This window comes from Colletes gigas, unplaced genomic scaffold (genome assembly GCF_013123115.1).
Source record: "Colletes gigas isolate AHSC1104 unplaced genomic scaffold, ASM1312311v1 Colletes_gigas_Sc00009, whole genome shotgun sequence".
Taxonomy (NCBI): Eukaryota; Metazoa; Arthropoda; class Insecta; order Hymenoptera; family Colletidae; genus Colletes; species Colletes gigas.
The window spans coordinates 5218749-5231305 of NW_025106638.1; the positions used below are offsets into that span (position 1 = coordinate 5218749).

The window sequence follows — 12557 nt, forward strand, 5'->3', positions numbered from 1 at the left end:
TTTAAACGTCTAAACTTCTTAAGGCATTTGTGAGAAACATGCGTTTCTAGAACGGTCGTTATTGTGGGACTCTCCTGGCCCTACGTGTATTGCGCATGCGTAAACAAGTGAGCGAAAGAAACGCGGTGCTGCGCATGCGTTGCTTGGCGTCTGTCTGTCGCAGTACGATGGCTGACGGAAGCACGTCTGTTATCTTTGTTGAAATATAGTTTTGGTTATTTGTTGTTGAAGTAATTTGCAATTTAACTACCGATTCCAAATTCTGATCCAACCTCGCCTCAGTATGATTTTGACAGTACTTTGTTCGTAAAAAGGATGTAATAAATTTAAGAAAAAATGGACAACCTGCTGTTAAATATGGTAAAGGAAGTGTTCGGGTTTGAAACTTTTTCTTTTGTTATGTATATACAGGGTGTTCGGCCACCCATGGGAAAAATTTTAATGGGTGATTAAAAGTATTGGAAGCCGCTGGTAACAAAATTGGAATATAATTCGGAGTGCAAAGGGTTAACAAATAATAACCGAAGAAGAAATTTAGAAATTCTTCCGACAAAGTATCGTTGGAAAGATTTCTTTTGTGGCTTGGACAACTGCAAGTAAAAACTAAGTTTCGGTATAGCGTTATAGAACAATGAGGACGAACCTAATATAAAGTGCAACAGCATGGATTATTGGTGACAGTAGCTGCACAAATCCTGTGTACGGTATTCTGTTTGAAACTGAAAGAAACAACACCTGAACAAAGGGGGAGGCTCTTGAGGTTAAAATATGCAACGAGAATTGCTTCCACGCCTAACTATTCCATCTGCGACATCATCTATTCGCCAAAAGATATTCAGAATTATACGCATATAATTACTATCCGTACGTTAAAATTACTAAATACTCTAACATGTATCGAAAGTTGAAATAACGTCAGTCATCGAATATAAACACGAAAAATTAACGTAGATCTAGCTGATCCTTTAAAAACTAAAGTAATATGTTAGAATATTGTTTTAAACTAAATACTAACTGCACAGTCTGCAATAAAATATATAATGATACATAAAAAACCAATAAAACAAGTGTCACGATAATTGCCTAAAATGGCTGCTATCTTCTCACTGTTAAAGTACATGGAATTTTAAAAAGACTTAAAAATACCGAGTGCTTTTAGAAACTCTTCATAATTTATTTTAAATATCGTATTCAAAGATACATCGTCCTGCCTTATCTTTAAATTAAACATTTCAAACGCATATTCCTCGGATGTGGTGGTTTGTTTCATAGCAAATTTCGAGACCAATCCAAATTTTCCCATACGTATTTCATCCACGTTGCATTAAATTCGTCAATAAACAGAAACATTTTTCAAAGTATCTCTTCGATTTGAAATTCAAATTGCATCTTTTGAATTTAAGGTGCAACGTCCATGAATGATGCATCGCTTTTTAAGTTCTCAAGAGATAGCGATGCATATGTATTATTTTATGTTAAATATGTTTCTTTACCTTCGTGGAAAAGACGAACAATCCACGAATACTATCATTTATGTAGCGTCTGTTAATTTATACAATTTCTTCGTTAAAAGGAACGAGCTCTCGAAACAATAAAAATTTGTTCTTCTGCACACTTTTTGTTTCAGAATATGGAGATTGAAAGAACAAAACGAAGTTTTACAGTGATTCGTTCCGCGAAATGCTTATTAATTCGTATCTTTCTTATTCTATTTGCGTGGTTTTAATATCTCCGCTTTTCAAACAAATTCATTCATCGCACAATAAAGAATTTCTATTGTCTGAAACTCATTAAATCCGGCAACGACCGAATATTTCTAGACGAATTGACCTATTGTTCCGTTAAAAAAAAATTCATAATCTTTGTCTACACGATCTTGTAAATCCTCCTTCTACGTTTATTCTAATCGATTCATCTCCTACAGCGGATAAGAAATTTATTATTGGCAGAGGCGCGGTTTATTCAACGCGGTTTAAAATGGAGTTCATCTTTCGAGGTAAAGAAATAAAGAAAAAGAGCGCGCACAAAGGCGAAAAAAGAGTCACTAACGTCATAAAATTTATTTTCCCTGATTTGTACGTTTCGTAACTGTTCCATCTCGATGGCCGCGAGGCAAACGTTTGGATAACTTTTGTATTCTACGCAGAAATTACGGCGACTAAAAAGGAATTTCTTATACAGCGTACGCGGCGAAATATCGTAAGACGGTACGAACACCATTCTGCTTAAACAATCTACATATTTAATCACCGAACCGCCGCGCTCTAATTACCTCGGATAACATAGTTGCTAGATAAAAGAGTAGAAGCATGTTTAACGAGTAAAATAAGAAAAATTCAATAGTGCGCTTAAAAGAGGCGAAAGGGAGTAATCGCGCCTTTTTCCTATAATGAATATGTATCAATTTTGTAACGATTGAAATTTTAATGGGAGATTCTAGAGGCCAAAATAAGACGAAAATCAAGAATACCAATTTGTTGATGGAGGCTTCGTTAAAAAGTTATTAATAATTAAATTGAAAATTTCAAATCACTCTGAAAAAATTATTTTCAATTGCAGGGGTCAATTACAATCATTTTTGGTCAATGGGCATATCCTCGAAATCCTGCGCATTTTCGAGAAAAGAATTCAGTACGAACGGAACTTTAAACGTTAATAACTTTTTAACGAAGCCTCCACCAACAAATTGGTATTCTTGATTTTCGTCTTATTTTAGCCTCTAGAATCACCCATTAAAATTTTTCCCATGGGTGGCCGAACACCCTGTATATACATAACAAAAGAAAAAGTTTCAAACTCGAACACATACTTTACCATATTTAACAGTAGGTTGCACATTTTTCTTAAATTTATTTCTTCATTTTTACGAACAAAGTACTGTCAAAATTATACTGAGGTGAGGTTGGATCAGGATTTGGAATCGGTAGTTAAATTGCAAATTACTTCAACAACAAATAACCAAAACTATATTTCAACAAAGATAACAGACGTGCTTCCGTCAGCCTTCGTACTGCGACAGACAGACGCCAAGCAACGCATGCGCAGCTCCGCGTTTCTCTCGCTCGCTTGTTTACGCATGCGCAATACACGTAGGGCCAGGAGTGCCCCACAATATCGATCGTTCTAGAAACGCATGTTTCTCACAAATGCCTTAAGAAGTTTAGACGTTTAAACGAAATACAGTGCAAGGTGTGCCCATTCTATCGATGGATAAGATAGTATGCATAAGAATTGTTACTTTTAAAGGATCGTAAATGATAAAGGGAATCTTTCTAACGAAATTTATACATGTGGCTCGTAATAAAAGATGAACACGTTCAGGCACATGTGATTTCCTCAACTTTCATATTGCAGTAGCGAATTTAAAAATAGAATGTAAGCTTTTCAAACACAAAAGAAAGACAGAATTCGGTAAAACATAAAAGGACCAAACTTATATATTTAACAGAATAAATATCAAAATGGGAAATATATAGAACTTCCAAATGCTATCAAAAGATCGAAACGTTGATCAAATTGTTCTTACAAACGAAGCTATATTTGCTTTGTTCTAACGTTCAAATTTGTGTGTTTCAGAGAGCAAACCAAATCGTATATTAGAATTTTTGTAATCGAGAAATGTTTAATTTTTTACAGAACGTTGTTTTCCTTAACCCCTTGCACTCCGAATTATATTTCAATTTTGTTACCAGCAGCTCCCAACGCTTTTAAGTGTTTTATTTGAAATTTTCCTGTTGGAATATCTGTTTTATTTACACTGTTGTTGTATTTTGCAATTTTCAAGTGTACGATATCTCTTTTGTTTGGACTTGAAAAAATGTCGAGTGGGACTTGACGAAGGAGCTTCTGAGATAAAAATTGATGTCGAGTCACACTCGACATAAGGGGTGCAAAGGGTTAATATTTAAATAACTGTTACGTATCATTCGTGTATGGGACCGAAACGTTTGATAGCTTTCAGTTATTAAATGCTAAGAGGACCTAAACTTCGTTAACGTATCTCGATCATACGCAGTGTCAGTCGTGTATTTAACCGTCAGAATGCAAAGCACAGCAGCTCGGCCGTCGACAAACTCCCAACAAAGCACCGAGAGAGAAATGTCGCAGTCGCGAATCCGCGCGCGCCAGTTACTCGAGGGTTTCGAGCCGTACCTGTTGAAAACGGTGACTGACAATCCAACGACAAAGGAATAACATTGTACTCTCGTAATACAATAAAGAAATCCCCTTATATTATCGTACCCTTAACTCTGGGCAAGTGAGATCGTCGCTTTAAGGGGTGAGTCTCACGTGAGACCTCAAAAATATCAATTTTTTTTTTACTTCATTTTCTGAAAGTATATAGATTTAAGAATGTACTGTTAAATTTTTAGAGACAAATGTCAAGTATTGTGGATCGTAGAACATTAAAATTATTAAAGGTATACCAATTACTCCCCCACAAATAACAAAAACCATGTAATATAAAAATAATGGTAGATTGCAATTTTTTTATTCTATTATTTTTATTCGAAACATTGTTAATTTTGGAAAAAACTCGTAGAACAATCTTCCTGGTGTTACTTTACAAGTTTAACCCTCTAATTTCCCATTTCTAAGTTGAATTTCCTCGAAAATCCATTTACACTAACTAGGGATGATCCACGACTCGAAAATACTGAAACTTTGTTATCGTGTAAAAAATTTTAATGGGGTATTCTAGAGGCCAAAATAAGACGAAAATGAAGAATACCAATTTGTTGATCGAGGCTTCGTTAAAAAGTTATTAACGTTCAAAGTTCCACCATAGCGCGCAGCTGTTCGCCGATTGCGTTCTACAGGCGCAACTTTAAACGTTAATAACTTTCTAACGAAGCCTCCATCGACAAATTGGTATTCTTGATTTTCGTCTTATTTTGGCCTCTAGAATCATCCAATAAAATTTTTTCCCACTGTAAAGAGTAGAGATTCACCCTCAAATATTTGACAATTCTTGATTTTCTCGTAATTCAGAGACTACACGCGATAGAAAAAAAATTTACTTCCTAAAATTTTGTCAATTTTGTTGAACAATCGTTACAACCGAAAATTAATATCTTTTTAAAATTTTTTTATTCTTTAATCTTAATCTCGACTCTAAAACACGTATCAGATTCTAACCTCTGGTGAAAGTTTAATACATTTTTTACGCGATCGAAACCACCATACCCTCTTAACCCAGGAAATGATCGATCGTTAGGCGAGTCAGGCACTTCAGCAGCGGCTAACAATATTGCAATGCTATTGAATACTCGGCCTGGCGTTAACACGCGCCTGAGATTGGCGAGAAAATTGACGAGATGGATCGAACCGCTGCTGCTGAAGTCAATTCTGCTCGTAGATGGAGGAACTCCCATGGTACTTCAATATTGACTGAACAAACGTTCACTCCCGCTTCTGTAGTTGGGAAACTTCGATTCCAGAAATCGCGACTTTCACGATGGATTTTCTCCGACATTATAATACCAATAATCTGACACGGAACCAGCCGCAAGAACCTGACGATGTTTTGAGCACGATGGATTTATGATACCAGCGTTTAAATTAACGCATGCACGCTTGCATAATGGACTTGCATTTTTCATCACAACGTCACGAAACTTTGGCATTTAATTTCTGAATATTACTTTCGAAAAAAAAAAAAAATTTTTAAGATTGATTTTCTGACTGGCTGGCCCCCTTAGCCAGCTTATCCACTTAAACTTGGAGTACGGTCTGTTATAGACAACCTTAACACAGTCCTCTCGCGTTTCTCAGCCGGGTGCAACGATCCTCGGTGCTTCAGTGTTTGCAAAGGAATCGTCGTCTAAATGGCGACCAGGCAAAGCGTTAATGGATTCGCGAAACCGACGCCACCGCCATCGGTTCGGAATCCAGCGACGAATCGAGTCAGGAATGAAATAGTCGGCGGAAATAACTGAGCCAGAAAACCGGAAAGTAAACGCGTCGATCGCTGGTTGACTCTCGTTAATGTGTTTACATTGCATCTAGAATCGTACGCTTTCCGGCGAGTCTGTCGCGGAACACGCGTAACAGAGACAGGGGAACTGTGCAAACTGAGCTTGCAACCGACCCGAACGAGACCATTTTCATAATAATCACGGACGATCGCGGCTGGAACGCCCCACCAATTGAATTCTCCATGAGCAGTAATTGGTATAATGAGTGGAAAATAATTCAAACATCATCGAACGATGGCTGAAAAGAAGCAACTGAAAATCATTGCATGTTGACGCAATCGTGTTGGTTATTGTATTTCATCAAACGTGTTTTCTACATGGAAAAATAATAGAAATAATACCAGTTTCACTCCCAGGCACTAAATATCCAATTCATACAAAATTTAGTGTGTTTTATAATTATTCAAAATTTTGTACGAAATACAGATATTTTTTACCCTGTTACTTTGGGTTAATTTGACCCAAAAAAAAGATTTTGCTTGCTCTGTGAATATTTTTAATCTCATTCCCCAATACATTTCTATTAGTTACATTACTCTGAAATAATTCAAAACTATTATACGATTTATTATACTATTGATGCAGATATTATACGTACACGATTTCGAAATCGTGGCAAATAGGTGCCCACGTGTTACCTTTAACACGCTCGTGAAAGCAAATGCAACGTAACATGGAAAATGCAAAAGTTTGTACGTCACGATTCGTTTTAAATTTCGAACGATTAACAAAAACTTTGTGGCGTCGCCTCCCATGCTCGCCACCAGAGGGGTGGCGCTCTCACAAGCGCTCGACCGACACCTCGGTTGCTATATGAGCCGTTTATTTTGAAAGTGGCCTAAGTCCATTTATCTTCAAATCGAGATATTTAAGGGTTTGCGTTTCAATGAATTTAAAAATATACGTATAGGATACTAATGAGTCATACTGCTTAAGTGTATCCAAGGGTGTTAAATTTATAGTTCCTATTAAAATAGTGGCAATTATTAAGCGACTAATATGCGTTTTCTTTTCAAGAATGGAGTTAGGCCACATTCAAAATTAACAACCAGATTCATTATAAAATTTGAAGGCGCCCAAGTCCATTCAACATAATTTAAGATGCTTCAAATTGAAAAAAACAATACTGAATTTATTTTACATATCTTTAAAACACTTCGGAAACATAATTTATGCGATTCAAAACATTTTTTAACTACACAACGTACAAAATTACAAACATAAATTTATTACAAAACAATTTACTACTCATCTACATTTTGTGCGTGTGAAAGGGATTTGAAGAAATCATGATGTTCCGGTGGTATATATCGTAATAGGTCAGTTATGTCCTTGAATTTTGCTGTTGTAATTTGTCATATTTTTTTACAGTGGTGTCGATACAATATTTTCGAACTTTCTTGGTCTACCCCGACGTGGTAATAAATTCAGGACTTTAAAATTTTCATTCTCATTCATCGATGTCTTGTAGAAAATTTTATACGGTTCTTAACCGCAGCAAAGCAGCGCCACAACTTAATTGGCGCGCAACTAAAGACTTTTAAAGTAAATTCTGGGAAGTCACAATAGATTGTATTTAAACGCCTAGCCCATAAGCGTGAAAATTATTATTTCAATTTGCCGGCGAAACGACGCGAACAAATTTTATTTGCTGCTGGCGAATTTCACGTAGATTAATTGGACCGTTGTCTATAACCGATATTGCGAAGTTTGCTCATTCTACTATCCTTTCATTTCTCCATTCACGCACGATATGCAGCGTGTCAATTAAAACGCAGTTTCGTTTTACAATTAACCGAAGCTTTATCAGCCCGTTAACGTTCGATTCGGTGATGTTTCGGATCCAGCTTGTTACAGAAATAAACCTGTTAAAGTATTTATATGGCGAAATCAAATGAAAAACACGATAAAGGTCTCAATTAATATTGAACGTACAATAACATGTAGATCAAATAAAATACAAAATATTTGAAATATCGTTTGATAAATCGAACATGCAGAATGGAATTATTCCGTGTGTACAGAGGCATTTGAGATTATCAAGTTAAAATAATTGCGTCCAGTCTGTAATCTCAACTGAAAACCTTTTAACGAATCCATTATTTTTAGTTTTCTTTCATATTTTTTGTACTCGTTATTGGATAAAATTGATTATTTTAAATACATATCAATACTATCGGGATAACGATCCAAATTACAAAGCAATCGTCAGACGATGGCTGCTCTATAATTGTCCTAAAGTTATCGAAGCTCCATCTTAGTCACCCGATTTAAACATGATGGAAAATGTAAGGCGCGAATTGGAAACTAGAATGAGACAATATCGTATCGGTAGTAAGCAAAAATTTCAAGCGATTATACTGGAAATCTCGTAAAATCGAAACAGAGGAAAATTCGCTCGTATCTGTCGGAGGCTATGTTTCGCCACGGACGGATCACCAAATGGAGGTTGTAAGGCTCCAAGTGGGTGGATCCCGTGAGCACGCTCACCGAGTGGGTTGACGTATAAACGTCGCGCAAGGCGATTCCCCGCGACACCTTGTAGCTACTGCACGGCGACCAATCATTCGGGGGACTGTGGCAGTGAGTGTTTTACAGGAAATCCCGAGCTAGTCCAACCGTACTATGAAGCCTACCCGGCGACCGTTTGCACGGGGACCGTATGTGGTAGGCGCTTTGAACCCGAACTCCTCCGTTGGGTGTACGGTCGACTCGTAGCATCGTGAGCACTTTACGAGGCGGTACCTATCTGTCGGTATGACCTTTGGGAGGCTCCAAAGCCGTATAAAGATCCTGGATGTTAGACACGTCACCCTGGTTATGAGTGCTGTGTACGAAAAGTGATTTAAACCAGTTTTCACGCATTCGTATCCTAAATAACCAAAACTGATTTATGGTGCTGCACCGAAGTATCTACGGATCAAAAGATTATTACGAAGCGAGTAATGTGATTTAAGTAGACAAATACTGTCGATGACCCGCCAGTTCGAAGCTCGTTAAAAGTGACAAAAAAGATGGAAGATTAATCGATCATTAAGTTACAGAGCGTTTGGGACGCTAATGTTTTGTTTGCTATAAATAATAAAATGCATGAAAGTCGGTGACTGGACGGGATCCAAGTTAAATTGGCAAAGGGGCAATCTTTCTTCCTGTCGTTTAGCAAAGATGCCCGGGATTAAGGGGAAGAATAAACCGTGACCAAGAAAGTTGTTTATTTAACCCTCTTTGATTTATATGGAGACTATTGGTTTTCTAAAGATAATGAAAATAATTCACCAACATTATTCAACGAAATTAACCATAGTATTATAACATTCCAAGAAATTATTACATTGTCTAAAAATTGTCACGCGATTTTGCGAAAGGGCTAAAAAAATTCATTCTCAAGTTGAGTTATTGAGGGAAACAAATCTAGACTGGACTCTTGAATTTTAACAAGGCTGTAACAGTAAGTTCTATGACGACAGTTGCCGCGCTCACCGGCAGAGGGCTGCGCTCTCTCACAAGTACTCGACCGACCACCTATTCTTACATACATACGCGAGACAGATAAAATTCGATTCGACAGAAGGAAATATACCCATCGAATCCTTGCTCGAATAATTGGGAAGGCCCCGAGGGGAACTAGAACCGAGATACGGACGCGTTGCGCGACCGACTGTACATTTCGCGTTAGTTTTACGTTAATCAGATCCTGGCCTGGCGAAAACCAGGCCGGAAATCGGATTGTCCCGGGAGTCAAGCGGCGCGGGCTCTTGTTCGGTTGCTTCGTCGAATCGATTCCGCCGACTTTGATTCGACAACGGGCGCAAGTAGCGCACGTCGACTTGAGTTTCGCGCGAACGAAGCCAGCGGGACAAAGCCCCGCGAACAACTGGACGGACGGACGGATATCGGTGCTTTCAGCCGTTAAACAGGACGCCTGTTGTTCGAAACGTGTCGCAGACACCGGCACACCAGGAGTCGCGGCGGCGGCGAAACAAATCAAGTTTATCGCGTTTGCATTAATGTTACACGCTGCCGCGGTCCTCTGTTCTAATACTAGACACGAGTGCCTCGTCCGTGGGTAAACGTGTCGCACGGTTTCCGCACAAGCGCGCCTAGAAGTACAAACTAGGGCTGAAACTGTTCGAACAGTTTACCATTCGAATATATCTATATACGCGAACACGTACTTTCTTATTTGTCAAAAATGTGAAACCAAATGTCAACATTCAAGAGGATGTTCTAGAGTTTCATTGTTTTGGTCTTCCTAGAGACTTTTTCTTACAAAAAGATACGTTTTTTAATTCCAAGTTTCTTAAACAAAAGTTTTGTTTATAGGATATTTTTTATAATACGTACTTTCTTATTTGTCGAGTGGGACCTTTAAACGGTAACATTTAAGAAGATTGTCTAGAGTTTCATTGTTTTGGTCTTCCTAGGGATTTTTTTTACAAAAAGATATAAATTTCTTAATTTCGCCATTTTGTACAAATACAACTCAGTGACTCACGCTGATAGTCGTTCAGCATCATATTTTTTATTTAGTTTTGTTTATAGGATTTTTTTTATAAACAAGTAACTGTTGCAACCTGTACAGAAACGAATAAAAATTAATGTTTCTAGTAATATTTTGGAAAAAAACGCTCACACTGAAAGTCGCCTATCTGTTTTTATTTATAAAATAAAACAACGCACCCGCAACGACATTCTGCTCTCGTATAGTCGACGCACATCTAACCTAACCTTAATCTTAACGGTCCCCGCGGTAAGCTATGCGTAAGGCGCCAAAATTGAAATCAGCGGTACAATGTCTACAAACTTTTCTAATGTTATACTACTTATAAGACTACTCGTTTCTTAATTTCATTTATTTTTTAAGTCCCTATTTAACATTCTAGATTCGACTTCTAAAACAGAAATGTTTTCGGAATAAATTGCTTGAATTGACCAAACCAACCAACGAAATATTTTCATTTTCTTTATTTATCGATATCTGTGACTTTTATAAGACAATACAATATTGTTGTATAAAAAAATACCTGAAGTTATACTACTTATAAGACTACTCGTTTTTTAATTTCATTCATTTTTCAAGTTCTCATTTAACATTCTAGATTCGACTTCTAAAACAGAAATGTTCTCGCAATAAATTGCTCGAATCGACCAAACCAACCAACGAAACATTTTCATTTTGTTGATCAGCGATATTTACAATGCAAAAAATACCTCGTACTGTTCCAATTCCCGACGAAGAAAACTCAAAAACGACGAAGTTGCCCGTGCGGTCGAAACATTAGCAAATATCGTTGAACGTATGCTGCGTCGAGCTGGAATCTCGGTGCAGCGCACTCCGTGCCAATCATGCCGGTGGTAATTACGGCAGCTTAATTGCGAAAATTCGGAGACCGTAATCAAACCACCGGCAGTCGATGCTCGAGATGGATTCTTGAGATTAATAACGCGTGCGTGCGGATATTTCGTGTTTAAGGGATTCGATCGAGCTCTCGTGTCGCTTTAAAGGCACTGCAAAATCACGAAATTCTCGTGTCGTAAACCTCACTCGTACCAAGGGACAAGCTTCGACTTTTATTCGAGGAAATTAACCATTGCTCGCGACTCGCCATCTATTTCCACATAACCCTGATAAAGGACACTCCAAAATCTCCCACTCATACTTATTATCAAAGGAACCCATCCCAATATGCGAACACTGCAACACAACAATTACAACGGACCACCTAATCCTTGACTGCCCAATATACAATATTCTTCGCCGTAAACACAAGCTGGAACCTCAACTTAAAGAAAACCTCACCAACAGAAAGCTACACAACCTACTGGGATTCATCAAAGAAACAAAATTAATTGACAAAATATAAGAAAAAAAAAACCACCCTACCGACGCCGCTAATAACCTCGCAGTGGATGCGGCGTAAATAAACCACCAAATAAATAAATAAATAATAAAAGATCGATAGTTTCAACGACGAACAATAAACAGAGAAACAAGAAAACTAACCGAACTTTGTACTTTCGTGCGGCGGAAAGTTCGAATGCTCCGTGTTTAATATTTAAAAACAAAAGGAAGGAAAAACGCTCAGACAATTACGACAGGGTGTATTATATCCCCTAGTATTTTTTTCACGTAGAAATCGTCACCCTCGATTATCAGAGACAGCCTGCAAAACTTGTTAAATGCACCTATTTTTTTTTCTATCGCAGCTCTTCTGTACACGCGAAGCTCACATTCTCTCCGACACGGTCGGGATGCTACAAAACAGAGCTTTGGCTTTCCCAGACCGATAACCCGTTAAATGGATGACGTCGCCGTGACGGTGGCGCGCGAGGGGTTGGAAACGGGAGATATGTAAATTAATAACAGGAGCGGTGTTCGTGCACCGAGAAACGTGATATTTCGCGTGACAACCGGTACAAACAGGCGCCAGCTTCTTCGAGGCAAAGCCGGATAGGATTTCCCGTTGAATTTGAAAATAAATATGCCTACTTGTTTCGACGAAGACAAAGTACCCGGGGAGCTGGGCAGCGAAAGGGCGGGCCAGCGTTTTCTGCCCTTTGTGGGGGGCACGGAATGCC

General features: G+C 38.1%; 1 protein-coding gene across 10 annotated transcripts in view; it reads right to left on the bottom strand.

Moving 5' to 3' along the window:
- LOC122397281 (GTP-binding protein RAD) overlaps positions 1-12557 on the bottom strand; it is a 114593-nt gene that overhangs the window by 46367 nt on the left and 55669 nt on the right. The window lies entirely within an intron of this gene.